Below are 22636 nucleotides of genomic sequence, written 5' to 3' on the forward strand. Positions count from 1 at the left end.
GCTCTATAACCACAGTTGCCATCGCCAACATGGTCATGGACTCTAACAATGTATTTATGCATTTCTTCAGGAATATCCAACCCGTAATCGTTAAGACCCCTCATCTTTCCAAAGTCTAAGCCATCTCTCACATTTCATGGTGTGACTATTTTTGGAGAAAGCTTATTTCTTGGTGTGGTTGTTTTTGGTGTTTTGGGAGATGGTTTATTTCTTGGTGTGGTTGTTTTTGGTGTTTTTGGAGAAGGATTATTTGTTGGTGTGGTGTGGATGTTTTGGGTTGGTAGTTTTGGAGAAGACTTCTTTCTTGGTGTGGTGTGGGTGTTTTGGGTGGGCGTAGTGTTTGGTTGTGACAAGACCCAATCTTCATGGTCACGTTGAGAATGTTCAAAATGAGATGGATCTCGCTTTGAAGAGTTATCATCTCCAGTTGGAAGCTTTCTGCTGCAGCTACCTTTCGGCCGACCTTTGGTTTTTGCTTCCTCACGAGGCGGTACTAGCCATGTACTTTCTGGTACGGCAATCTCCATAAGCTTCCTAATCATAACCCTCTGCTCTTCTTCAGAAACCATTTCAAACCTATTCATGAACAAGTCCATCGAAGGTGCAACATCGGGACCAACACCCACTGACACATTGGGAGAAGCAGACAATGTTTTCCAAAAGGGGTCGATAGCAGTCAAAGGGATGGACCGCTCTTGCTCTTCAAACTCAATTAATTTATGAGCACATGGCAGTCCATGGCTCGTGCGCAAATAACACCAACACCTTATCTCTCTATCTTTAACACACTTTACGCGGGTATCTATTTCTTCAAATAACAAGTCCAAACACTTGCGTGAGACAAGGCCTCCGAGTTCCGCGAAACAAAGGAATCCGGTGGTGGTGCTTTGAGTTACAATCATACTTCTCTCGAAGGTAGCTCTAATCTCGAACATCCGGATCTAGAATCGGGTGGATTAAGCTAAACATACTAAAAAAATCATGACAGTTTGCATTTCCTAGTACACGCTTCACCTGAGCATGAGACCCTTCAACTCTATTGGTTGTTGTACTCCCAAAGTGAATGTGTTGGTCAGTCCAACAACATACTGAATCAATCCACAATGAGGAAACCAAGTCTCGCAAAATAACAAACAAAATTGGAGTACTTTCAACCCGTAATATTTTTCCAAAGCATCCCATCTACTGGAAAAATAACCTCTGTCTTCGATTTGACTACAGTATTCCACGAGAACTGGGCCTTCTCTACAAGTTCTATAGTTGGAAAAATATCGTAACATTTTGAAAGGATGCACGTAGCGATATGACATCTACATAGATGCTTGTGTACGTTAGGGAAAACTCGTCGGCACTCACATCGGGGCCAAGTCCCCGTCGGAACCGCGATCCGCGGATGGGCTTATGTCACCAAGCAAGCCACTAAAATGATGCAGGGCTCACTCATAGTCAACTGTTGTTTCAGACTGAAGCATCACCTGACACATGGTGAAAGATTTCCACGTTGAAGTCACCCCAACAAACTGTACGAAAGGCCACCGATACCTATTAGTTTTGTAGGTAGCGTCTAACATGAAAACTGTTGGAAAAGTCCGAGCCAACTTAACACCTTCTGGATGAGCCCATAACAATCCCGTTATCTCCTCGGTATTCTCATCCTGTCTCAACTCCTCAAAATAATGTTCTTTTGCTAACAACTCACGCAATCTTTGCAATTGTGTGAGACTGTTCATATCCAATTTCCTCACCTTCTGCCTTGCAGTGTAGACTTGGGATATACTAGAGATGTTATCATGATACCTATTCTTGATGGAATCCAATATTTGTTTAGGTTTTATTCCACACTTACTCATCTCTGACAAATACTCGAACTCTAGAACGGTTAGTCGAGTAGCAAATGCATGTCCTTCAAGGGTCTTCGCCAATGGATGGTTGTGAACACCATTAAGAACGACAATTTTCCAACTATCGACAGTGCCGCGTTGGAAAACACCTTTTAACTTAAATGGACATCCCGATTTCTTGGTTCCCGACCTTCTCTTATTAGCCCTCTCTTCGCCTTCCTTCTTGTGTGACCAATACACACCCGAGCACTCGCAAGCCAAATTCAATCTTGCTACTCGGTTTCTTTTGGCACACTCCGACTTTTCAATGACCACAACAACATTAACTTGTTTTCCTTTAGCGGTTGCCCAACCGATTGCCTCGCTACGTGTATGAAAGACCTAAACATATAAAAAACAACAACTATTATTAATACACTAATAAAATTATATTTAGAAAATTTTAAAAAAAAATGAAATCAATGCCTACTCAATCATACCTCTTCCGTAGTAAAAATTTCTGTTGTATCACTTAAAATCAGTTGACAATCCACATCATTCAAGTTTGCAGAGGATCGGTTCCCGGATAGCGGCAAAGAATTCTACATATAGAAGAATAAAACAAGAGTCTCAAACAATTTGCATTTAGTTTCAAAGTCACAAAAAAAAAACTTTTAATTAAATTTAGTCCAAACGACCCAGCCATGTAGTTTTATAGAGGGTCCAAACGACCAGGCCATGTAGTTCTATAGTGTCCCCAAACGACCAGGCCATGTAGTTCTATAGTTTTACCAAACGACCCAGCCATGTAGTCCTATAGTGTAATCAAACAACTCGGACATGTCGTTCTGTAGTGTTCTCAAACTACACCGCCATGTCGCTCTGTAGTGTTCTTAAACTACACCCCCATGTCGTTCGATAGTGTTCTCAAACTACACCGCCATGTAGTTCTATAGTGTTCCCAAATGACCTAGCCATGTCGTTTGGGCTCGGGTTTTGCATTCATTCATTTTGCATCCATTCATTCATTCATTCAATCAATCAAGTGTTTTGTATTCATTTTAATCAAGTATTACCTCATTATTTAGGTTTGCACTTTGTCGTCGACGATTTCTCGGCATTTCATTTGCTCGACTTGTCGCATCTTCAAATTCTTCACCTTGACCTTCAACATTTTGTTCCACTTCTTCACTTTCAACATATCTTCTATTTTCTCCTTCTCTAATTTGTTGTTCTTCTCTAATTTGTTGTTGTACCTCAAACATTACCTCAAATACTTCTTCTTCATCTTCATGTTCTATTTAGAGAAACTTAAGTATTATAATATGTAGAGAAACTTGAGTATTCTATGTAAACCCTAAACTCTAAACTGAGTGAATGAGTATTCTATATATATTTGAAATTTTGATATATTTCAAATAATTGAATGAAATATATTTGTAAACCCTAAACTCTAAACCCCCCCAAACTAGTTTATTATTTACAATTGAATAAAAAAAATGGAAAATAACAAGTTTAGATATAAAATAAATTATTATTTTAGATTTGGATAATTGAGTGAAATATGTTTGAAATTAAATTTTTTTTATGTCGGTACGAAATTTGTAAACCCCAAACCCTCAAACTAGTTTATGATTCAAAATTTGAAAAAGAAAATAATAAATAATAAGTTTATAAATAAAACAAATTATTATTTTGAATAATTAAGTAAAATATGTTAGTACGAAATTTGTAAACAACTCTAAACCCTAAACCCTAAACCTTAAATCCCAACCTAGTTTATGATTCACAATTTTAAAAATAAAATAAAAAATAACAAGTTTAGATATAAAATAAATTATTATTTCAAATAATTAAGTGAAATATGTTGGTACGAAATTTCTAAACTCTGAACTCCAAACCCAAACTAGTTTATGATTCACAATTGAAAAAATAATAATAATAACAAGTTTAGATATAAAACAAATTATTATTTTAGATTTTAGCATGTTTGATTACATGTTTTAACTTGGTTATAAAGATACTATGTCATAACAGATAAAGAGTGCAGAGTGCATGTAGTTTTATTGATGTAATTGTGTTGTTTCTAACTCAATTTTTTAAATCGGATTTCAATTTTTCTAATTCAATTGAAATCGTTTGAGTGCGTTTGGAATCGTTTGAGTGCATGTCCACGTCGTTTGAGTGTACACTCAAACACGTGACCAAGTCGTTTGAATGTATACTCAAACTACATGTCCAAGTCGTTTGAGTGTTGAGCACTAACACTCAAACTATGCGGCCATATCGTTTGAGTGTACACTCAAACTACATGACCAAGTCATTTGAGTGTATACTCAAACTACATGGACAAGTCATTTGAGTGTTACTCACACTAACACTCAAACTACGTGGCCATATCGTTTGAGTGTACACTCAAACGACTTGGTCATGTAGTTTGAGTATACACTCAAACGACATGGCCGCGTAGTTTGAGTGTACACTAAAACGATATGGCCGTGTAGTTTGAGTGTTAGTGTGAGTAACACTCAAACGACTTGTCCATATCGTTTGAGTATACACTCAAACGACTTGACCATGTAGTTTGAGTGTAACTCAAACTCAAACTAACACTCAAACGACTTGGCCAAGTCGTTTGAGTTTACACTCAAACGATGTGATCGCGTAGTTTGAGTGTGCACTCAAACGATATGGTATACTCAAACGACTTGGCCAAGTTGTTTGAGTGTAAACAGAAACGACCCGGAGGGTTCGTTTTGGCGATACCGGTTGAATTGGTTGCTGGGCTTGGGCTTTGATGGCAAACTTGTAATATGGCAAATTTGTAAAATTTCTTTTTTTTTTTTAGGGATTGCCCAATCCAATTTGATGAGTGCCCGATAGAATCACCCTAAAAAAAACGTTAACAACTTGCAGCTAGGGGACCCTACAACTTATTTTAAAAATTAGGTCCATCAGCAATTGAAATGTATTGTTCTAACAATTGTTAGGCCCATCAGCAAATTGTGCATAATGGGAAATCTAAGCTGTCAACATTTACTAATACAATCAAACAGTACACCAATTATAATTACTACCAGCTAGTCATGGAGTCTCATAATAAGATCCTCTTCCTCTTCAGTTATATACCCTTTTTTGAGATCGGGTCTCAGATAATAATTCATCCACCACGCCTACCTTTTTTTGAGATCGGGTCTATCCTCTAAAAGATAATAATTCATCCACCACAATAAAAAGTATAGTTAAAATCTACAACTCTTTTTACTCTTTATATATAGAGGGACACCTATTTAGTCCTACCCACATGATTGAACAAAAGCGTTAGTATTAAGAAAACAACAAGTCAAATTTTAATTTGATTTTAAAAAGATACTGACTTTAGCTCATTTTTGATTTTATCTCAAAACATTAACACCAAAAGCATTAGTATTAAGAAAACAACCTTAATGTCAATCAAATGTTAATTCGAAGAATTGAAGTGGTAGGACCTTCAAGGAGACAAAATCAACCATTGGAAATAATGTATTACGATTTACAAATGGCATCATATAAGAAATAATTTTTTAAGCTATACTTTGCAAGGTACAGACATTACCGACTAAACCTGGGAGTTTTGTCCATCCATCCCCATTTGCCCTTAGGATTTAATGTAATGTAATGTAGTCTTTGAGCTTTTGATCTTCTTCTGGTGTCCAAGCTCCTTTGATAAAATTTTCATTTCCCTTAGTTTTATGTTTATTTGCCATTTCTCATCTCTGTTTCACTTAGTTTAGTTAATGCTATTGTATCCAGCCCTATTTTCTCTGAGAATGAACTTGTAAGGGCATCTCCAAATTTCCAATGGAGGTGTAAAATTACACCTCCACATAGATTTCATCTAGGTGTCATTAGGATTTAACAACTCCACTTACACACTAATTTATATATATATACTAGGGTACACCCGTGCCTACGGCCCGCGTTGATGCGCCTGCGGCACTACCTCAACAACTCATCGAGGCGTATGCGCGCCTTCGGCATGAAACAACACGTCACACTTTCGGCGTAAGGCCAGCCCAATTGCCTATTATCTATAAGCCCAATAGCATTAATTGAGCCAGCTAATTGTGCATTACCATGTCAAATTTGGAAGCCCCGCAGTTTATAAGCCCAGCCGCAATTGTTGACTTTTGGCTAAATTTTGAATAGATCCCATAATATTGATTGCACTTAACAAAATTACACAAACCTTCCAAACACTTGGATCTGCCAAGTCATATTTTGGTGAAAATGATTATCTACCATTGAATAGGAATTTTTGGGCCCCACACTTCCCTATTTTGTTTATATATATATATATATATATATATATATATATATATATATATATATATATATATATATAGCTCCCAATGGAGAGATGTAAGAAAAATTAGATTTAAAACTCAGACATCTCTCTATTTCTCTCTTTTCTCTTAGCCCCCTCCTTTCTCCTTCTTTTCTTATCTCTACTGTTCTTTTTATACCATATTTTCTTCTATCTTGATCATCCATCAGTCCCTCTATCGCTCGCTTCCCTTGCCGCCACGTAGGGTTTCTGTAATAGCCATTTTGATAGATGCACCTTAGTGTGTATTGGGCCCAGAGAACAGGCTCAAGACCATACTAAGCCCCATGGCATAAACCTAAAGAGAGGATAAAAAGAAAGAGAAGGGGCTGAGATGAAAGGAGGAGAGAGCTGATAAGAGAGTAGGGGAAAGGAGTGAACTACAGCGGCAACCTAATGGGTGCAGCCGATCCAAAATGAGAGTCGGAGTACGAGTAAAGTTATAGGTCGCGGTAATGACTGTGACAAATGGCACCGTTTGTGGGGAAGTCTAAGTCTAGGCATGATAGATCGGTTGGAGAAAATGGGATGAAGAAGGTGGTTGTCGATCATTGATACTCTATGTCGTCGATGCAAATTACAATGAAAAGGCTCCACATTTCGTTAGCTAAACTGCTCGGTGCGCCTCGATAAGCTTATATCTTGACGTGTTTACTTTACTGAAATCAGTAAGTGCGAATTGATTGTGGGAACGAGAAGTGAAAATATGCAGATTCACGGGGTTTGAGAATAGTCTCAATCGAATGAGATAAGTTCTTCAACTTCTATAGTCAAGTCATCATTATATATTGAGATATTGAGTAAGATTCTTACTGAACTTCTTTTTTGTCGTGTGCTTGCTTGTTTGGAGTGAGGGAGCAAATTGATGAATGAATTGAGACAAAGCTTCTCTAAGATCTGAAAGAGACAAGTTGTTCGCAGTTAATAACAAAAAGGAAAGGGAGCTTGGTTGTCGAAAAAAGAAAATAGTATGGGTAGCCTTGATCTGATGACAGAAGAAAACACTACTTCCAAGGCGACAAGGATGCATTGTTAGCAGCAGCAACAACTAAGTTGGCATCTATTGCATGGGAATTGACCAATGTACCGAGATAGAGGAACTCTGCAGAGCTGGTAGTCGAGGCACCACCGGATCTTCTTCCACTTCATACCTTACTACTATCGCCGCCATCTGAGGGAGTTATGTTGGATGGATACAACCGGTGACTATCGGATCTCTGGAGGTGAGTGGAGAGATGGGTGGAGAAGATGGGGAAATGGGTCGGTTTGGACCCATTTTAGATCTTGGTAAAATGGGCTTGGTTGGATGTTGTTAGGCCTCTTTGCTATTTGGCTTGTATGAGTTTGTTCGGAAATTACGTTTTGGGTTGTATGAGTCTGTTCGGATATTAAGTTTGTTTAGAAAATGTTGATGCTCTTATCAATTGTGTCACGCAATCTATCCAGAGGAGCAACATTTACATATGGTACATTCCCCAATAAATACAGTAAGAACATGGGTGGACTTATGGTGTGTAGAGTAATAATGTGGGTGGACTTATGGCATGTGGACTGGCATAGTGTGGGAACTTGTGGCATAGTGTGTGCATTGGTGGACTAGTAGGGGGTGGACGGTGGTAGCAGAATAGGTGTACCACCTCGGGTTTGTGCGGGGATATTAAAAAGGAGTTTAACAATCACGCCGAGTATTGCCAGAATGGTGACGGGTCTAACAAGAGGCAGCATAGTCCCCTCCTTTGTGTTATTGGTGATTTTAGTGTTTGTAGAGTATTCAATGTAACAATATCGATGACAAGGAAGTTGGAGACAGAGGAACGATGAGATCAATAGATTGGGGCTGAGATCAACGGCTTGGAGCGTCTGAATACGGATGGTAAGATGATTACAAAAAATATAGAGAGGCATACACCGCGGTAGGTAACTTGTTTCTTTTACTATCATGTACATAATTGACAGACGGTAGTGACTCGACCGTCAGCCATAGTTACACTGGGGGCAAGCAAGCCTTGACACCGGCCTTGGCAAAGATGTATGTGGGGACAGATTGGGATTGTTCCCAGACCTCGTGGTATTCCGCAAACCTATTCGCCCTGGGAGGTCACGGACCATGAATGAGAAACGTGGTTGTACACCTCAAGGTAAGACCAATGATACACTATTGGGAGCACATGATCACCATTATATTTGTATGCAAATACTTATGCTGAATTAATGTTCATCGTTAAAACTCACGTGTTATTTGTGCAAAACTTCAATATGAAAGTTTCAAGTTACAGAGAAAGAGAAAGATTCGCGGAACAGAGTTGAGATTGAGCTGGTATTAAGAGATGGATTCATCTCACCTCATCTAGTACCTTTTTTGCATACACTATATTGTCACCAAAGAGTTTACTTTCTGCATTAAAGGTTTATTGCATGATATAACATTAAGTAAAACTGGGGTTGAGCCCCGTACTAGTTATACGGGGAACCTCAGAGTCTGCTAGTGTCTCTATGTAGTGGTGAGTTACAATTCACATTAAGGGCGTGACATCTTTGCACTGAGTTACATACATGTACACTATTATCTTTTAATGCCTTGAAATTTTGTCCACATATTTACTAGAGGATGTTAGGTCAACTCTTATGTGGGAAGAGATAGAGATGAGCTGCCTCTAAGCAAGAGAACGGGGGGATGAGCCCTTCGTGGACCGTTGCGTCCGAATCAAACATGGGGCAGGCTAAGCTGTTCCCGGATGTGCATTCTGAAGGAGAGCGGAGGGGTTTGGGTAGACCCTTCCCGGATATGCTGTGGGACTATCCAAATGAGTGCGGGGGGATGAGCCCTCCGCATACCCTCGTGTCCGAATCAAACATGGGGCAGGCTGAGCTGTTCCTGGATATGCATTCCGAAGGAGAGCGGAAAGGTTCGAGAAGACTCTTCGTGGATATGTAGTAGGACTATCCGAATGAGTGCGGGGGGGATGAACCCTCTGCGGACCCTTGTGTCCGAATCAAACATGGAGTAGGCTGAGCTGTTCTTGGATGTGCATTCCAAAGGAGAGCGGAGGAGTTCGAGAAGACCCTTTGCGGATATGCTGTGGGACTATCCAAATGAGTGCAGGGGGGATGAGCCCTCTGCGGACTCTCATGTCCGAATCAAATATGGGGTAGGCTGAGCTGTTCCCGAATATGCATTCCGAAGGAGAGCGGAGGGGTTCGAGAAGACCCTTCGCGGATATGTCTTGGGGCTATCTGAATGAGTGCGGGGGGGATGAGCCCTCTGCGGACCCTCGTGTCCGAATCAAACATGGGGCATGCTAAGCTATTCCCGGATGTGCATTCCGAAGGAGAGCAGAGGGGTTCGAGAAGACCCTTCGCAGATATGTCATGGGGCCAAGGACCAAAATATTGCCGATATATCCGATATATCGCCGATATATATCGGTATTTTGGTACACCGACATCGATATTTCCGATATATATCCACCGAATATAGAACCCTTTTTTTGGATATATATCAGAATTTCCGATATAAAACTTTATATCGCTGATATAATCGATATATTCGATATTTACGATATATATTAGTTGACTTTTTGACAATTTTTTAATATAAATCCGATATTTCTTATATATTTCTGATATTTCCGATATTTTAAATAGTTTGGACTGGTCACCAAAAAAATGGATATATCCGATATATATCGGTTTTTGGGTACACCGATATATTCATCGATATCGATATTTTGGGCCTTGCATTGGGCTATCTGAATGAGTGAGTGGGGTGATGAGCCATCCGCGGACCCTCGTGTCCGAATCAAACATGGGGCAGGCTGAGCTGTTCCCGGATGTGCATTTCGAAAGAGAGCGGAGGGGTTTGAAAGACCCTTCGCAGATATGTCGTGAGGCTATCCGAATGAGTGCGGGGGAGATGAGCCCTCTGCGGACCCTTGAGTCCGAATCAAACATGGGGCAGGATGAGCTATTCCTGGATGTGCATTTCGAAGGAGAGCGGAGGGGTTCGATAAGAACCTTCGCGGATATGCTGTGGAACTATCCTAGTGAGTCCGGGGGGGGATGATCCCTCCGCGGACCCTCGTGTCCGAATCAAACATGGGGTAGGCTGAGCTGTTCCCGGATATGCATTCCGAAGGAGAGCGGAGGGATTTAAGAAGACCCTTCGCAGATATGTCTTGGGGTTATCCGAATGAGTGCAGGGGGTGATGAGCCCTCTGCGGACCCTCGTGTCCGAATCAAACATGGGGCAGGTTGAGCTGTTATCGGATGTGCATTTTAAAGGAGAGCGGAGGGGTTCGAAAGACCCTTCGCGGATATGTCATGGGGCTATCCAAATGAGTGCGGGGGAGATGAGCCCTCCGCAGACCCTTGTGTCCAAATCAAACATGGGGCAGGCTGAGCTATTCCTGGATGTGTATTTCGAAGGAGAGCGGAGGGGTTCGAGAAGAACCTTCGCGGATATGATGTGGAACTATCCTAGTGAGTGCGGGGGGGGATGAGCCTTCGCGGACCCTCGCGTCCAAATCAAGCTTGAGGCAAAATGAGTTGCCTCTGAGCCAGAAAGAGCGGGGGGATGAGACCCCTTGTGGACATGACGTGGAGTTTTTTACATAGCGCCGAAGAGATGAGGTTGAGACCTTTTGCGGATATATTGTTGAGTTCTACAAATGAGAACGTAGGGGATGAGACCCTTCGCAGAGACGTTAATGAGTTTTGTGAACGATAGCCGATGGGTTGAGACATTTTGCTGGCATGGTGCGGAGTAAAAGAGAGATGGTAATAAGTTTTATGAAAGAGAGATGGTGGCTAAGGCTAGATACTCTGCGGACATGGGGGCAAGCTGAGCTGTCCCTGGATATGCTTCATGCTTTCCGAATGAGAGCGGATGGGATGAGACCCTTCGCGGGTACAATGCTGAGTTCTACAAAAGAGAAACATAGGGGACGAGACATGTCGCGGACATGGTAGTGAATTCTATGAATGAGAGCTAATAGGAGAGAGAGAATGAGGACTTGGGTCCACGACCAAGGACGGTTAGCAAGGAAAACACCGGCTAACTACAAAAAAACGACTTTACCCGACTAACTATGGCTGTTGTGAAAGGTATTACCCGACAGACCAAAAATGCCGCAAGATCGTCGAAAAATGCTCGGTCGACATAGGCTTCCGATGGTTAAAATCAATTAGAATAGGCCGTCAGCGTTGATGATCTTTCCCGACGGATATTCCTACAGTTTTGGACCGTCAGATATTCCTGCTGTCTTTGACCGTCGGGTATACCTGTGACAGTTTATGTCTGTCGGAAATTAGGTTTAGACAGTCGGATATTCCTACTGTCTTTAACCGTTGGGTATACCTGCGATAGTTTATGTCTGTCGAAAATTAGTTTTTTTTTTTTTTTTTTTTTATTTATTAAAAAAATATATATATATATTGGGATTTTAATAAAAGATCCCAACATCACATTCTTTTTCAGGCCAACATCACAATTATTACAAAAGAGCTATACTTAGTATCTAGCACAAGTAGAAAGGACGTGTAACAACAATGATTTGATGAAATTATAACACCGTCTTTCCATACTGTTGTAATACCCAAGTCTACAAGGATGTCAAGCTCTTTATATAAAACAAAACGGAGTCTTCTAACACTTTTTAACTTCCCAAACCCTGACAAAAACCAAGTAGATTTTAACTTTCTACCATTGTTTCGATCCAAGATGCGGTTTCCCTTTGACTTCAGTTTCCTACCAACCAAAAAAAAAATGTCAAAAGGAAATTCTTTACTCAGATTAAAATTACATTCAATCACTTGAACCCCACATGATAAAAGGACATTAAGGAAAAGGCGTAAACTACCACTAATCATAGTTGTGGATAGCTCAAACATTTTTATCAGACTTCTGTAATCTTAATCTCAAAATGATTCCAGGTACTCTGGGCATGAACATGCCAATTCTTATTTTAGTTAGTGTAAGAGCTAGAACAATTATCTTGATATCACTAGACAACAGTAAACATGTCACAAGAACAAGATTAATATACTCCCTCGTTACAGATGTTTCCTTAGTACAAACTCAATACGGTTACATAAGTGTTCCATACCATATTTATGTAGAAATTAAAGGACGTCTTATGAACAGAGTGAAAAATTTTCACTATACACATTTATGTAGAAAAAGGAATAACCGCAGAATATGAAAATGGTATAAAACAAATGTCTGATGGTTTAGAAACTTGTAATTAAGAGACTAAGAGTGCTCTATAACTACCCAGAGGTTCACCAAAACTTTAGCTAAAAGCCATTTAACTACCCAGAGATGATAATTGAACTTTTTTCAAAACAATGAGATCAATGTAGAATTCTAAAACTTTTTTAGCCTTAGACAAAATAACTAAAAAGAAAATGAAATAGTGGAAGTTCAAAAAGAATGAGATAAGTATTACCTCAGCAAAGACGGCAACGATTTTAGGAAGATATTGATTATTAGGGCCTAAAAGAACTGCATTTGACCTATAGATAAACACCAAATATGCAGTTGAATTGAACACTCTCAAAATAGAATCAAGAGCAAAATGAACCATGGCACAATGTATAACAGGGATAGTTTGGACATCGTGACTCTGCCTTACCTTTCAAGTTTCAACCATTGAACATAGCTGGTCATGCACAAGTTTTGCTTCGATTAAATCACCTTTTATTGGCAAGCAACTTAACCAAGCAGGAACAACCTGCCAAGAACATAAGAGGGTAACGATTCATTACTGTTCATGTACCCATAGCGTAAAGAAGAGAGATGGGATATGACAAAGACCAAACTTGCTCTGAAAAAACATGTAATGGAAACCGAAAATTCACCTGGGTAACATCAATACTCTCACAATGAAACTGGCGTCAAAAGAATATAAAGAATAGTGACATATATTCCCAAGTGTTGAAATAGCATTATGATATGCCATCACACTATATGAATGCATTGCATTAGGATGCCCTATAACAACATTTAGTCTGGAAAGAGCCTCTGTACATAACAAATAGGTTCAGTTTTTGATACCGAGTATAGTGAACAATTCAATGAATTAACATACAAAATACAATTCATATATTCCCAAGAGCTGATTCTTGACATTGCTCCGCAACATCATCAAAAATACAGATAGGAATCCTTCTTTCTTAAGTTGTTTTATCCTTTCCCTGTAAATTCAAATCCGTAAGATAACATGTGAAAAATCTTAAGGCTCTTTCAAACGTACTCCAATCATCTCGGATATTAAGATTTCTAGTCAGACAAAATATAAAAGAGACAAACACACACACACACACACACACACACACACACACACACACACACACACACACACAATGAATAGAGGAACTCTTAACTGTGTTAGAAGATTACTTACCCAAATAGGTGTTATATATGACGAAAGTTCATCGATGAAAGGCAAGAATGATGCCTTGAATGCTTTAATCAAAGTGCCCAAACAATCACCAACCTGAGGAAGAACAAAATTATTAGATACAAAGATATTGAAAAAGTTGTATGCTAGTAAATAGAACCAACTAATAAATAAAATATTTTAGTAAAAGGATCTATGAGAACAAACTTGATCAAACACTTCTTCTTATTAGTAATACCACAGGAAGAAATGAGTAAGTTGGTGTAATACAATCAAAATACTCGTCGGATAAAGAAAGAGGAAACAAGATGCGGGTGATGGGTGAGATATTTATATTTTGAGTTTCAAGTGAAACTCACCTAGGAAAAAACAAGGGTAAAAATACATGAGATAACTACCCCTAAATTAGATAAAACAATTATCAATGAACTTCATATCTCATTGAAAGATAACTCAATATAAATGACAACAAACCTGTATGCATTCATTCAAAGTATTCAGCATGCTCGTAAAGATTTCTGTCTCTGGCTCCTACAAGCCAAATGAGATGATATTTCAGTTCCCACACAATAAATATGTCGACAAATCTAACAGCCAAGAGGGTATGCAAAGAGCAACAATAGCTTAGATAATATGTAGCTTAAGAGTATTAAATGTAAACTGTAGTGACACAACTTTATATAGTCCAAAACAAGGCTACTCAACTTCATCACTGCATCTACTTAATAGTAACAAGAACCCAACACATATCATCAAGCATTTCGTCCAAAAGCACAACACATTTCAAATGCTAGGTGTGTAATAAGATTGAATCATATGAGAAAAAAATAGAAAAAATACTTCAAATAACACATACAATGCTTACATTTCCTGAAGGCAATCAAGCTCTTGCTCTATCCGACTCATTGCTGCATTTGTCAAAGAAAATGCACCATGAAAGCTTTGTTGGTATGAGATGGATTCCAAGTCCCTTTGCCTGTAATACAGATGCACACTCATTCGTGATTATACAAGCTCACCCACAAATATGTGAACAAGCAAAAAGAAAAAGGCATTAAAAGAAAAAAAAAAAAAACATGAAAATCACATAAGTCAGTCAGATAAACTCTAATGTGCTTGCAAATTCCTTGTTTGAGAATTTCAAATGAACCATGGAATCATCGGCAATATGAAGCAATTAAGGTAGGATTGTCGCACCAATTATGATTCTTTCAACTCTGATTAGACTTCTGCAATGCCTAGCACGCCAAAATTCCTTGAAACCACATCAAGCAAATTGAAAAACTTACGAGAAAATATGGCAAAGTAATTGGAAAACACACAAATCTTTCGTCTTTAAATGGATTGCAGTTTAAATCAACTACAAAAGACCCCAAATAGAAATTAAATATCAAATTTTAACTAAACCCCCAATTCATAGATAATCAAAATTTATTAGAATACAATGAAATTAACCCAATTATTTACCTTTAAAGTTTCAACCTGATTAGGGTTACAAAACAACCTATAAAATCACCGAAACAAAAGATTAATATAAATCAAATCAAATCTTAATTTTAAAAACACTAAAAAGGAGTAAATTTGTATTTCATTGAGTGTGAGTGATAGAGAGTGAGTGTGACTGTGTAAGAGTGAGAGATTTGATATTTGAGATTTGAAAGAGGAGTGAAGCGGGCAGCAAGTGGCTGAGACAAGACTATATAGTAAGCTTTTTTCTTTTTGTTCAATGCAACCTAAACAGTTAGCTTTAGGGTCTTTTTTGGTTATTTTTTTAATTTTCCAAAAAAAATAGGTAGGAAGCGAAATTAGTTTGCCACTTGGTATTTAGAAGAGATATGATGACCGTTAACAACTCTTGTAGAACCGTCGGGTACCCAGGGAGATTACCCGACAGATGGTCAGATTGTACCGGATAGACAAAATGTGTTGGTAACGTCCTACCGATGGAATCCATCGGGTATTCTTTATGGCATCTGTTGGGTAGACTCGTTTTTTTAGTAGTGTGAGGTTGAGGTTGGAGAACTCAGGTAAGTAGTGATGAAGGAAGATCAAGACGAGTGGAGGATTATAATACAATTCGCGGCCAACAAAGTCACAGGGTCAAGAAAGATGAGAGCGCAGAGTTCAAAAGTTCGCCGACAAAGAGAGTAGGGACTGAGTACTTCATGGACATACGATCCAGTAGCAGAGTACATGTATATGAAACATCCTGAGGAGAAGAGGACTGCATACAGTCTCAGGATACTATGGATATCTAGAGTTCAAAGGGAGAAACAAGGAAGTTCAAGGACTTCTCGGGTCCACCATCGTCATCACCGCCGAACCCGAGAGGGGGCAAATGTAATAGCCATTTTGATAGATGCACCTTAGTGTGTATTAGGTCCAGAGAATAGGCCCAAGACCATACTAAGCCCCATGGCATAAACCTAAAGAGAAAGGATAAAAGGAAAGAGAAGGGGCTGAGATGAAAGGAGGAGGGAGCTAATAAGAGAGTAGGGGAAAGGAGTGGGAGAAGAAAAGAGGAGTGAACTACGGTGGCTTGATCCCGAAATTGATACGTAGGTAATCTAATAGGTGCAGCCGATCCAAAATGAGAGCTGGAGTACAAGTAAAGTTATAAGTCGCGGTAATAGGTGCGATAGTTTCTGTAGTATACCTAAGGGTCCGCGGTCCTATCATGTACCATGAGGGTCCATCGCTTATTTGACATAAGGCTCATCCAGCCCTTAACCCACGACCTTCATCCATCGATCCCCTACCTCACGGGCACCCTCTCCTACCATGGCTTCTGTACCCACAGCCCTGATACCCTACGCCCCATTCCATTTATCGCTTTGCTTCCATGCCCATCTGCCGTTGATCTTTCTGCCATCATTAATTGGGTCATCCTTATTGAGCACGTGCCCGACGTGACTCACTTTCCTCATCTAGTTCCCAATATGCCAGGATGTTTGGTAGCCACGGTAGGCCAAATTGTGTCCGGCTTGCGGTTCCCATTATCTTTGTTAGATGTCGAAGTGTGCAACCACTTCAATATTCCCCCTTGTCAAGGTATATGCAACTTCTGGCTTATTATGTATACCATGAACTATTACAACAAGAACCGTGAGCCCAAGATAGTCTTTCGCGACATAATTTCTCATTACTACATAAGAAAGAGTACTAAGGACGTCAGCGTGGGCTATCACTCTTTCTGTGTCTATCCTGGTAAACAGTCTTTCATTCTTCAAATCACCACCTCGAACAAGACCTAGCACCACTAACCCTTGTATGTATCTGGTAATTTTCTATATGCGGGCATACCTCCCGAAGTGACTCTTAATCACTTCACTTTTCTGACAAGCAGTAAGTGCTTTTACATATTTCTTCTTCTGTGTGTATTATGTGCTGCTGAGTGATCATTTACCCTATCTTTGCACAAGTTGGAAGACCGACTCCAAATCTCGCTTCTATGAAAGGGTTACATCCGCGGTCTTTGAACAACTCCGCAGCTTGGGTATAGATCAACCTACAATCCTTGGCATCGACTCCTTTCTCGGGACTCCCCTGCTAACTAACCCTGCTTTGCACACCCTAGGCAAATATTCGGCTCCATTCTACCGCCCTCCACTCCCTAAAGAAAGAAAGCCTCGACCCTATCCACCTCTACCAACTGGGCCCCGACCCTCCCAAGTAAAGTCCCACCGCCGCGGCTTCACCTGCAAAACTTCCAAGTCCTAGGCCCAAGCCCAAGCTCTTGCTGAGATAGTCCGAAAATCCACCATTGATCTTCCTTCTCAGTCTTGTAGAAACACCCCTTCTTCTTTTTGCTCCATCTCTGATTGGGAAGATCAATATATATCTCCCGACACCCCCTCTGCAGATTCAGCACCTCCTCCCATGGATATCACCAATATAAAACTATTTTATAGTGACTCTGACGATGAGGTGACAGAAATTCCCACCACCCCAGCTATCTCTGCTCCGGCTGATGCCCATGCAGCTGTGGACTCTTCATCTGGTGATCCTCCTCTCAAGCGAAGCCGGATTTCCACCTCTGCGGAATCTATCACGACCATTTCTCCTGGCTCTCTGATGCATCGCCCCAGCAAAGAAATCGCTCCTTCCTCCAAAGGGACCACCACTCCTGAAATCTTCTGCCCCACCTACAAGGTTTGCGGTCGCCATGTCAATGTCTCAGATTCTGCTATGGAGAATATGGCTGTAGCATCTGCCATGTTCTATGGTTCTCATCTCCCCCGGGATCTTGCCTTTGCAAACAGTGGAACGTTTGAGCAACATCGAACCTCTCTCTACACCAACTGGGAGAAGGTAACCAACTCTTTTACTGTGTGTCATTCCACCATATTTTCTTTATTCTAACCTCCCTTCCATTTCTAGGTGAGCTTGGACATGTCATATATGATCCGCGGCCTTTTCTCATCTCTGAATACCATGGAATCACTAGAGAAGGAGGTTGACGGTCCTAGTGGATTGCGGGCCACTTGTGCCCGCCTCCAAACAGAACTGGCCGCCGCGGTGATGGATAAACTCCGGGCCAAAGATGAACTAAAAAATGCTGAGAATGCACACCAGCAGTTCATGGATGGAGTAAATGATCATCTGAGCAAGCAGCGGGAATCTCCTCTAACACAAAGACTCTATCGACACCCTCATCAGCCAGCACACCGAAAGCACCAATGTCCTTCTTTTGCAACATATAGTATATTTCAATTCCCTTTCGGGTCTTACTCTCAAACATTTTCTCTCCCAATCACTAGAAGGTGGACCTGACATTCTTCAAACCAAATGGCATCCTCGTATAACAATATGTACCACCTTCTACCACAAAAGTTGTCTTCTCCTAATCTAGTTCGTACATCGCAACTTGATTGTATCCTATAGATGCATCTATGAACGAAAATATTCTGAATCCCGCTATCCTATCCACCAATTCATCTACACACGGCATGGGGTAACTGTCTTTAGGACACTCTGAGTTAACATCTGTAAAATCGTCGCACATACGGACCTTGCCATTCTTTTTCGGTACCGCGACGACGTTAGACAACCAGTCTGTGAATTCCACTTCTCGTATTATCCTAACTCTTTTCAACCTTGCGACCTCCTCGCAAATTCACTCGGCATACTTCGGCCTAATGCTTCGCATCTTCTGTTTCATAGGCTTAGCCTCTTCCCTCATGTGCAAATGGTGACATGTAAAACCTGGGTCTAATCCAGTGATATCCTCAATTACCCAAGCAAAGACATCTTTATTTTTGGACAAGAACTGTACCAGGTTACTCTTCCACTCATCAGGCAAACTGGACCCTACTGACATAAACTTCTCTTCTTCCCCCGTCCCCAAATTCACTATTTGAATCTCATCAAGGGTCTTCAGTCCCACCGATGACTCCGCCTCCCCCTCCACAGAGGCACACTGTAATTTTATGCTTGCCTTTTCCTAGGGTTTGAGGTTTCTCCTTCTGCCCCTCGGACCAACCTCTTCACTATCCCATGATGACTATTCTTCACCATCACCTGATCTCCGCAGACCTCATACATCCCGGTTGTGGTGGGAAATCAGATCACTTGGTAGTAAGTGAATGGTACTGCCTTCATCTCGTGAATCCACCGCCTCCCTAGAATGGCATTGTACTGCGAATCGGCATCCACCACCTTGAACCGAGAGAACACTGTCACCGGTCCCGTTGTCACAGGGAGCAAGAACTCTCCTAAAGGCTCAGTCATGCTTCCATTGAACCTGTACAAATTTGTCTGCGAGGGTCTTAACTATTTCTTGTCTATCTTTATCTCCTCCATTGTCCCTCTGAACAACAAATCCACGGAGTTGCCGCAGTCAATTAGTACCCTTTTCACCATGTAATTACCCATTGCCATCGTGATTAGCATTGCGTCCTCATGCGGGGAGTCGACTTCCTTGAGGTCCACATCAGTAAACACTATGCTCCCCCTTCCATTCGCAGACCATGGAGTTAGCCGCGAATGTCCTGATGCCTTATTGACTTGCTAGATGCTTGCGGTTCGTCTTATCTTATCTCAGTGGGCATTGTGACTCAAAACCTCACCACTAAAAATCACGTTGATTGTTCCCAGTACCCTCCCCTCATTTGGTGTCTGCTCCTCTTTCTCATTCCCCATTGTAAACTCCTTTAGCAATCCCTTCCCTATCATCCTCTGTATTAACCACCTCAGCGTATAACAGTCATTCGTCTCATGATTCTGTATTTGATGGTAGGCACAATAAGGTTTGCCTTGCATTTCTTCTAGCTTATTACGTGGCCCTTCATACCCCTGCAAATTCTGAATCAGCGGCAATATCTCACTTAGCGGCCTGTTCAGCGGTGCCTGTTCCACTTCCCGGTAAGGTTTTCTCTCCCTATTCTCCCTCCTGACTTCTTCTCTCCCCCTTTTGGGTCGCGATGAGCTCCCACGATACCCACTGCCTCCCCTATCCGGTGCCTCATATCTCCGGCGATCCTCGCTTCTTTCTAATGACAATACTGCCTTCCCCGACATTTTCATCTCTTTCTACATTGTGTCCTCATACCTTATATATTTCTCCACCCTCAGGTATAGATCTTGTAATGTCGCGATCTCGTTCTTGGCTACGGACTCATGTACCCTCGTTCCCGGGTGTAACCCTCATTCAAACGCTATCACCACAGTTCTTTTGTCCAAGTTATCCACCTTCAATGTCTCCGCCTTGAATCTACACAAGAAATCCCTTACTGACTCCGCAGATCTCTGTCTTACATTAAACAAAGTCACGATATCTACTACCCGCCTTTTATGATGTATGAAGTGGTCTATGAACACTTGCTCTAACTCCTGAAAGTTGTTTATACTCTTTGAGGGCAACCGGTAATACCAATCAAAAGCCCACCCCTTTAAGCTTGCGGGGAGCATCATGCATTGCACCCCATCATACCGCGAGGTTCTTGCCACAACAGCATCTGCTATCGAAAGTGGTGGATGTGATCCGCTGGATCCCCCTTCCCATCATACCTCTCAAATATGGGTTGGTTGAACCGCTTTGGAACCTCGGACTTCCAAATTGTGTCAGCCAATGGGTTGCGGTTTAGCCCCACCACCACCTGGATCACTGCTCCACCTACGCCCTTGGCTTGCTCCAGATTTGCCTTCAGGTCACTGGCAATCATTTCCCTAACTTGCTCCTTTGTGAGTCCAGCCATCGCATTATCTGCCAGGTTCGGCCTCCCCTCCCTCCTCTTTCTCCGACTTCGACGCCTCTCTCAGATTCCTCTATGGTCTCCTTCTCCCTCCAAAGCCCGTCATTCTCTTCCCTCAATCTCGCTATTTCCTCATGTAACAGCCTTGTTCCCTCTGAAACCGACACTGTGGTCTCTTACCCACCTGTCACTCCTCACTGACTCCACCTCCTCCTTTATAACCACCACCTTTCTCGGTCTTCCTACTATTCTCTTCACCCTTGTTGACATTTTTTTAGTTATTTTGATCTCTCCCCACAGACGGCGCCAAATGTTGTAACCTCTTCTCTCTATTTCTCTCTTTTCTCTTAGCCCCCCTTCTTTCTCCTACTGTTCTTTTTATACCCTCTTTCCTTCCATCTTCATCGTCCATCAGTCCCTCTATCACTCGCTTCCCTTGCCGCCACGAGTAAGGTTTCTATAGTATACCTAAGGGTCCACGGTCCTATCTTGTACCATGCGGGTCCATCACTTATCTGACATCAGGCTCATCTAGCCCTTAACCTACGACCTTCATCCATCGATCCCCTACCTCACAGGCACCCTCTCCTACCATTAGTTCTATACCCGCAGCCCTGATACCCTACGCCCCATTCCATTTATTGTTTTACTTCCATGCCCATCTGCCGTTGATCTTTCTGCCATCATTAATTGGGTCACTACATTTATCTTTAAAATTTCGTGCGTTTTTGACATTTCACGTGTTTTTAATATTATTTTGTTCTTTCATAGGGGATATTTGATTCCGTCCGGTTTTTATAGCTATAGGTTATACAAAACAAGGGAAACTTTTGGTGGGAATTTTATCCCAAGTGGCAGGCGCCTATGTGGAGGTTGCATTTGGGATTTAGGAATGCCCTGAGTATCCACCTGTTATGAATAACTAAAGCGGAAACAATGCTATCCACTCCAAATAGATCAACCCTACACAAGGATTGATCCTTCTTTCAAAACAAGACTTCAACACCCTCCAAGTACTATCCCAACACTTCTCAATATCAACTAACAAGCATATAAAGTAAAGAGACTAATATAAAAGAGAACAAACCACAAGACACAGATATAACGTGGTTCGACAATGTGCCTACGTCCACCGGCGAGTTCCAAGCTTTACTAGATGCACAAAGTAACAGATTACAAGAGCTCTCAATTCACTCACTTAGAATTCACTCTTACAATCTCTGTCTCTATTCTAGTATTGGTTAGGTTAAGTTTTAATTAGAAAAAAAAAAAAAAAAAAACTTATGTTTTTATACTGGACCGAAAAAGGTCGATGTGTCTGAGAATGTGGTGGAATGCGAGTCACGCCTTGCCTTAGGCATAGATGAGCGTGAGCGCACCTACGAAAGTTTGTACACAAAAGTCTAGTAACTTCAATCCAAAAAATTGGCTAAGTACAAATCCTCCAAGGGAGCGCGCACGCACTGTGCTCCAAGCCAACTAGGGCCTGGGTCACGCTTTACAAAAAATGAACAACCCCTTTTTCTCTACATTCTCCACCTTGGTGAGGTTTTAACACATAAAACCAAGCCGAACACATCTATCAAGAAGCACTAGTCTTCAAATCAACATCCTGAAACTCAGCGTCAACCGCCCCGAAGGGCTATGCCCACAAAGGGTTCTAATCAAACATGTAGCATTTGGAGCAAGTCCAAACAGTGTTGGAACTTAACTCCGGTGACAACTTTCGTCAGCATATCAGCAGGATTGTCATGGGTGTCCACTTTCTCAAGTGCTACATCACCATCCTCAACTATATCCCGCACAAAATGATAATGGACATCAATATGCTTGGTCCAAGTATGATGAACCTGGTTC

General features: G+C 41.2%; 1 long non-coding RNA gene across 1 annotated transcript; it reads right to left on the reverse strand.

Moving 5' to 3' along the window:
* Positions 1 to 12581: 12581 nt before the first annotated feature.
* On the reverse strand, positions 12582 to 14613 carry LOC147511401 (uncharacterized). Its single transcript, XR_015216988.1, has 4 exons — positions 14452 to 14613; positions 13590 to 13682; positions 12819 to 12917; positions 12582 to 12699 (listed from the first exon to the last, which is right to left on the reverse strand). It is a non-coding gene; the product is annotated as an uncharacterized LOC147511401 (long non-coding RNA).
* Between the last annotated feature and the right edge of the window lie 8023 nt (positions 14614 to 22636).

This window comes from Coptis chinensis, chromosome 3 (genome assembly GCF_015680905.1).
Source record: "Coptis chinensis isolate HL-2020 chromosome 3, ASM1568090v1, whole genome shotgun sequence".
NCBI lineage: Eukaryota > Viridiplantae > Streptophyta > Magnoliopsida > Ranunculales > Ranunculaceae > Coptis > Coptis chinensis.